The 6,075-nt window shown below is 30.7% G+C and overlaps 1 protein-coding gene across 2 annotated transcripts in view; it reads left to right on the forward strand.

The window, feature by feature from the left end:
• The window catches only part of LOC129918324 (probable serine/threonine-protein kinase DDB_G0282963), a 103,111-nt gene that overhangs the window by 63,119 nt on the left and 33,917 nt on the right, over positions 1-6,075 (forward strand). The gene's annotated exons all lie outside the window — the stretch shown is intronic.

Consider the following 6,075-nt stretch of genomic DNA (forward strand, 5'->3'; position numbering starts at 1 on the left):
TGACAAACATTACACAACTGGAAATATAATGAAAGACAAATTTGTTACGGAAAATTCATCTTTTGAAAAATATAATATAACAATACTATTTTATCGAGCAAAAAGGTATAAAATAATCATTTGTTATGCTTCCCACCTTCCATTTTTAAATGTTTATTTTCCAATTGGGTGTATGTTTTCTGATTGGCATTCTAATTTATTCACATCATTTTTTTTTGTCCTGAATAATCTGAATGAAAATAAAAAAAAAACTAAAACAAATGTCCTATCTTAATCCAATGCAACATAAATTGACAGCTCAATGTATTTTGGGTGAAATTATTATAATATTTGTTTCGTTTATCATGAAACACGTTATGAATTTTCGGTATAGTTTTTTATTTTTATTTTGTATATGAATTTTCGATAAGGACGTCAAAAAATTGCATTGTGTTATGTGGCTAGGGTATTATATCGAAAATCCTTTCTCTCTCTCTGTTCTGACAAAACACAATAGAATTTACAGCACGAGCAGGCACCACCACAGTACCATCATCGCGCATTGCAACCGGATACAAAGGATCTCTGGGGTATTCATTGTATCTGCTATTTCCGGTGGAGGTAGAAAAAGGAAGCATGTTGGTGGAATTTATTAAATGCAGAATAACTGCACACGGATGCACACACAAAAGGCAATCTAATCCGTGTTTTTATCATTTTGTTTATAGTTTTTTTTTTTTTGTTGCTTTTGCTGCTCCTTAAAAATAAAATATGCACTCGAGATTCGTGTGGAAATGGTTTAGATTTTTTTTTTAGTTTTATTTTGTTTTGTGTAACTTTTTATTTGTTTGAAGGATACAAAACTGTAAAAATAGATAATAGAGAGGATATTTTGTTGTTGATTATGCAAAAAAAAAAATAAAATAAAAAAAATAAACGAGAGAGAAAGTGCACTCGAGTTAAGTGAATATTTGCTGAAAAGATTCACTGGAATTGAATTCTAAAAAAAATGAAGAATGGAGGTAAATTAAAAATTTCCCATATAAAACTTCATATATCCTTTTGCTGTTTTCATTGTTTATGTTTGTTTAATTTCAATTAAAAATTACTATGTTTACGACTAATTACAAGTAAAATAAAAAAACAAAAATTGCGTGTAACTCTGGGCAGGGCACATATCCGTTGCCACATAAAAAATCAACTTACTCATTAAAATCCTCACCGGAGGCGGTTGCCAGGTGGTAGTGGTGGTGGTGCTTCCGTTGTGTGTTCTGGCCATGAAGGATTTTCTCCTCCCAGAATATAAAAAACTGTTATACAAAAAAAAAAGCAAAAAAATAAGAGGAACTATTACAACAATTATACCATTACTCTAATTGGCACATTTTTTGAGAGTAGGTACCCGGCAGTTGTTGATTTTTTTTTTTATTTTTTTGTATATCTTCAAAACCCCAAGGTAAACAACAACAACCAGTCTTCCACACCACCATTTGGCACTCTGGAAAATTTTCTTATTTTTTTATCCCACGCAATAAGCCATATATACCAACATTCATCAAGGTTACACCATCATCAAGCATATACTGTGCTTTTTTTTTTGGTTATTTTTTTTTTTTAATTCCTGAGAGAGGACGCAATCTAAGAGTAGTTATTTTTTGTCCTTTGGCGTAATTCTACTTTCTACGCCAGGGTCCTTAGTCACTTAAGGGAAATTATATTTTAGATTTTTCTTTCATTTACTCGTAGGTATACCGTAGATGTATGTAGCGTGACTAAGGTTTGGTTTTTTTGTGACTTTTTTTTAAGAATTTTTTTTAGCACAAACAAAGGACACGAGCTGTGCGAACCTCGCTTTGGGGTATTAATGTGTTAAGAATAAAGAATGAAACATGCCTTTTAAAAGATTTAATGAATTCTTGAGAGGGACTTGGAACTTTTGAAATGAAAAAATGACTTTTTTTCTGTAGAAATGAAAAAAAGTTGATTTAAGATTTTGTTAGAAAATTTTAAAACCGACAGCGTATGTATTTTTGGTGATGACGTCAAAGGAAACTTCATGGAATGATAAAATCTTTAAAATAGATTTTCAGTTTGAATAGATTTTTGATTCAAAAAATTTTTAAAATTTTGAAAAAAATCATTCAGTTATTTAGTGAATGGGATTTAAATGCTATACTATTTAAACAAATGGCTTTAAGTAAAATAAAATGCAAGACTAAGTCGCACATACATGCTTTTATATATCACTTATCCCAAAATTGGTAGAACTATAAATATTTTAATTAGCTTAAAATGTTAAGCTTTTATAGAATTTTCTATTTTATTTCTTTTTTTTTTTTGGAAAATGGTTAGAACCTTTTTAAAAAAAAATTATTTTTATGTACATACAATACATAAAAAATTTCGAAAATTTTTGAAAACAAAAAATAAATCGGTATGGCGTATTGAAGAAAATATTTTTCCACATATTTAGACAAAATTTCAGGTTGATCTGTGAATTAGTTAAAAAAAATTTTTGAAAATAACTTTTTTTAGAATAATGTGTAAATACAAAAATGTTCTTTGAAGTCGGTTAAGTGGCTTGCGAGAGTGTCAGAAATCAAGGAAACGATTCTATGGCTGGTACCGTTAATAGCGGTTGAAAAATATATTTTTTTTTATCAAAAGTGGGACCTTAAATTATACAGAGCGTGTTTTTTTAATCAAAATAATTTTAGCAGTTTTTGAGAAAAAAACTAGCTTTTAAGTCAAATACCCTTAATTTTGGTTTTAAAACTCATCATAAGTCATAACTATCAAGTTTGAAGAAATTCAAAAACGAAGGCCAAACGAACTTTTCTGACTTCCGATTCAAGTTCAGCACCCCAAAAAATAAAAAAACCATGTTGACCAGTGTAAGATTAGCAAGAATGAAATGAAACGTACGTTAAGTGAACTCCAGATACGTTTTTAGTCGAAGTTAATCACAATGTTGAAACATTAAATTTTCAAATATTAAAAATATATTTAATAAAAATAAAAATGTGTTCATAAAATGACTAAAATAAATTCTTAAACGATTTTAAGCTCCAAATTATAAGAAACTAGCTAACCCCCACCCGATTCGCTGAGTGTACTTTTAAAAAAAATAGAACCTGTTTGAAAATACATTTAGTCCCGGTTTGTTCACACTCGATTATCTTTTAATCAAGGATTATTCCATAGAAAAATCCTTGATTAAAAGATAATCGAGTGTGAACAAACCGGCCCTTAAACCGAAAAAAACTGGTTTATTGTAATGAACATTAACCAATTTATTGTAATTTATGCAGTTATTGGACATTGTTAATGGAATAGCGGCACTTGATTCGGAAGGCCGAATTACACTTCAAAACAATTTTTTCAATGTAAATTCAAAAAATGAATTGATTCAGTGTTTTTCCAAGTATAAAGACAAATTACAAAAATCCTACTTGGCTGAGTGAATGTGCAATAATGGCTGTTACAAATAAAAATGTTTCTGAAATCAATGCAACAATTTTAAACTATATAAATGCACAATGTTTTGCCTACAAATCGGTTGACCCTATCACAAATGAAAGCAATGTATCAAATTACCAAACGGAGTTTTTGAATTCATTGGATATACCAGGACTATAATGTATCAAAAAGCCTTGCCATATTATTAGGTCCAAGCGAAAAAATATAATTTTTTGGTTCATGCTGCTGAATTTTTAAAGTTTTTGTCGAAATGTCTTTAATTTTTTTTATCCCATTTACCTGCGCTTATCATGTAGATACGGATTGCCTTAAAAAAAGTCAAAGAATTCATACTTTTTGATACAAAATAAAGTACATAAGGGGATAAGCTCCAAAAGAAGTTTCCTATGGAATTCATGCCGGGAGAATTATCAGACCGGTCCAATACTTGAATTTGTATATGGAGGAATAACGTGACATTCTTAACTTTATGGCAAGGACCCAGTCTTGCATAGATACCTATAGATGTTTCGAGTCTCGAGCCTATTCTGAAATCGTAAAATCAAAACGTTCCCAAGCTCCTTTTGTCTGGAGCTATGGCGTTTTCCTTTCCCTGAAATAGCAGCACAGCCAATAATGATCAGAGGATGTTTTTTTATTTGATAAACGTACTTGTCTGGTCTTATACGAAAAAAAAACTACTCCAAATCTAAGAAAATTACGTACTATCCAGACGATCAGAGCTTCTATGTTTATGCGAAATGCGATTCTTGCCATTAAAGTTAAGCATGTCACGTTATTCCTCGGTACAAAAAAATTAAGTATTGGACCGGTCTGGTAATTATCCGGGCGTGAATTCCATAGGAAACGTCTCTTAGAGCTTATCTCCTATTGTACGTTATTTTGTATCAAAAAGTATGAATTCTTTGACTTTTTTTTAAGTCAATCTGTATCTACATGATAAGTTCAAGTAAATGGGACAGATAAAATTCAAGATATTTCGACAAAGACTTTGAAAATTCAGCAACATGAACCAAAAAATTGTATTTTTTCGCTTGGCCCTAATAATATGGCAATGTACTGTAGGTGTTTCATTAACCTGCATATTCAAAGGCAATTTAAGAACCGAGTGTGCTGTACGGCCACCATCTAATAACATGGCTGCAATTTCCAGAGCCAATGCTATTTTATTTTCAGATCGTATTTATGCTAAAAGTAATGATATCAAAAATGCTTTTCCCGTACCATCGGGTGCATCTCAGAAATACAAACCACAACTCTGATTGATGAAACCTTGCATAATAGTGTCATACTTCGGGAATTGGTTTGCACAAATATTCTTAATTCAACGCAATTGTATTGCCTTCTGCGTAGTATTTCTGGATCAAGAACATCTTGCTCTTCACGATTTGGAGCAACCAATCCTAATTGTGCTAATGCTTTATTCGCAATCATCAAACAAAACACGTGTCCTAAATCCAAATGTGGATTTAATGTCACACGGCGCATTCGGTGTATCTAATCCTAATCACATCTAATCCTAATCTAAAGTTCGAGTGGATTTGAAGGATAAGATGTGATTATATTTACTGAGAACAATATGATGTGGCGAAGACAAAACAGATGCACCAGAAAGCGTTGAGTCCCAATGAGTGTCTGCTTCAAGCAAATTCAAACGTTGACAGGCATCACAGACTATAAACGATAATTCTTATTTTGAAAGCCTGTCTTAATATATTTTTTTACAAATAAAGCTTAGTTAAACTTTTTAAAAAGCAAGAGTGTTTTTTCACTCGTACAAATTGACAGCTATATGAAAGTGGGAGAAAAGGTATTATTTTTTTTTTTATACAAACCATCTACATATTAATACCTTTCAAACAAACAAAAAATTACCAAAATCGGACCAGCCAAACGCGAGTTTATCGGCCAGACACACTTAACGAACTCATTTTTATATATAAGATTTGATATCTCTCTATTGAAGACGATTTTGAAAAAAAAAAAAAACAAAATTTCAAATCCTTAGAGCTGTTTTTGGTACATTTGATTATAATTAATTATGTCTTAATAAACATTCTAAATTTTCGGTCTTTAGCGTCAAACTCAACATGGTCAAAATTGCCAAAAATGTAAAAACAAAGTACCCGAATTATTCAGTCTTTGTTAATTTAAGCCCGAAGACACTAGGTAAAGTTATGAAAAAATGGGTATGAAGAAAAAAACACTTATTGATCCGTAGGATACCATGACACTGCAAGTGTTGATTAGATGGCTTTTATTTTCTTGTATGTATTTTTCAAAGTACCTAATTTATTTCTGTTGACAAGAACTTGATATGAGCATGGACATTTCTGTATTGTAGTATATTACATTAAAATTTTGTAGTGATATATTTAAGTGTGTTTCAATTGCCATTGATATAAAAGCAATTTTTGAAAAAAAAAATAAGTATGAATATTTCGCGGTTTTTCGCATTCTACCACTCAATTAGCACAGATATTCGAAGGTGTGAAAATAATTTTATACTACTGACTGGTATATGCATTTGTATACCCAAACAAGATGCCAAAAAAGGAGTTTTTAAATATGTACACTACGGTGTATACGTACTATTTTTATCGAACATTGTATTTA

The sequence above is a fragment of the Episyrphus balteatus genome, chromosome 4, assembly GCF_945859705.1.
Source record: "Episyrphus balteatus chromosome 4, idEpiBalt1.1, whole genome shotgun sequence".
In the NCBI taxonomy this organism is placed as follows: Eukaryota; Metazoa; Arthropoda; class Insecta; order Diptera; family Syrphidae; genus Episyrphus; species Episyrphus balteatus.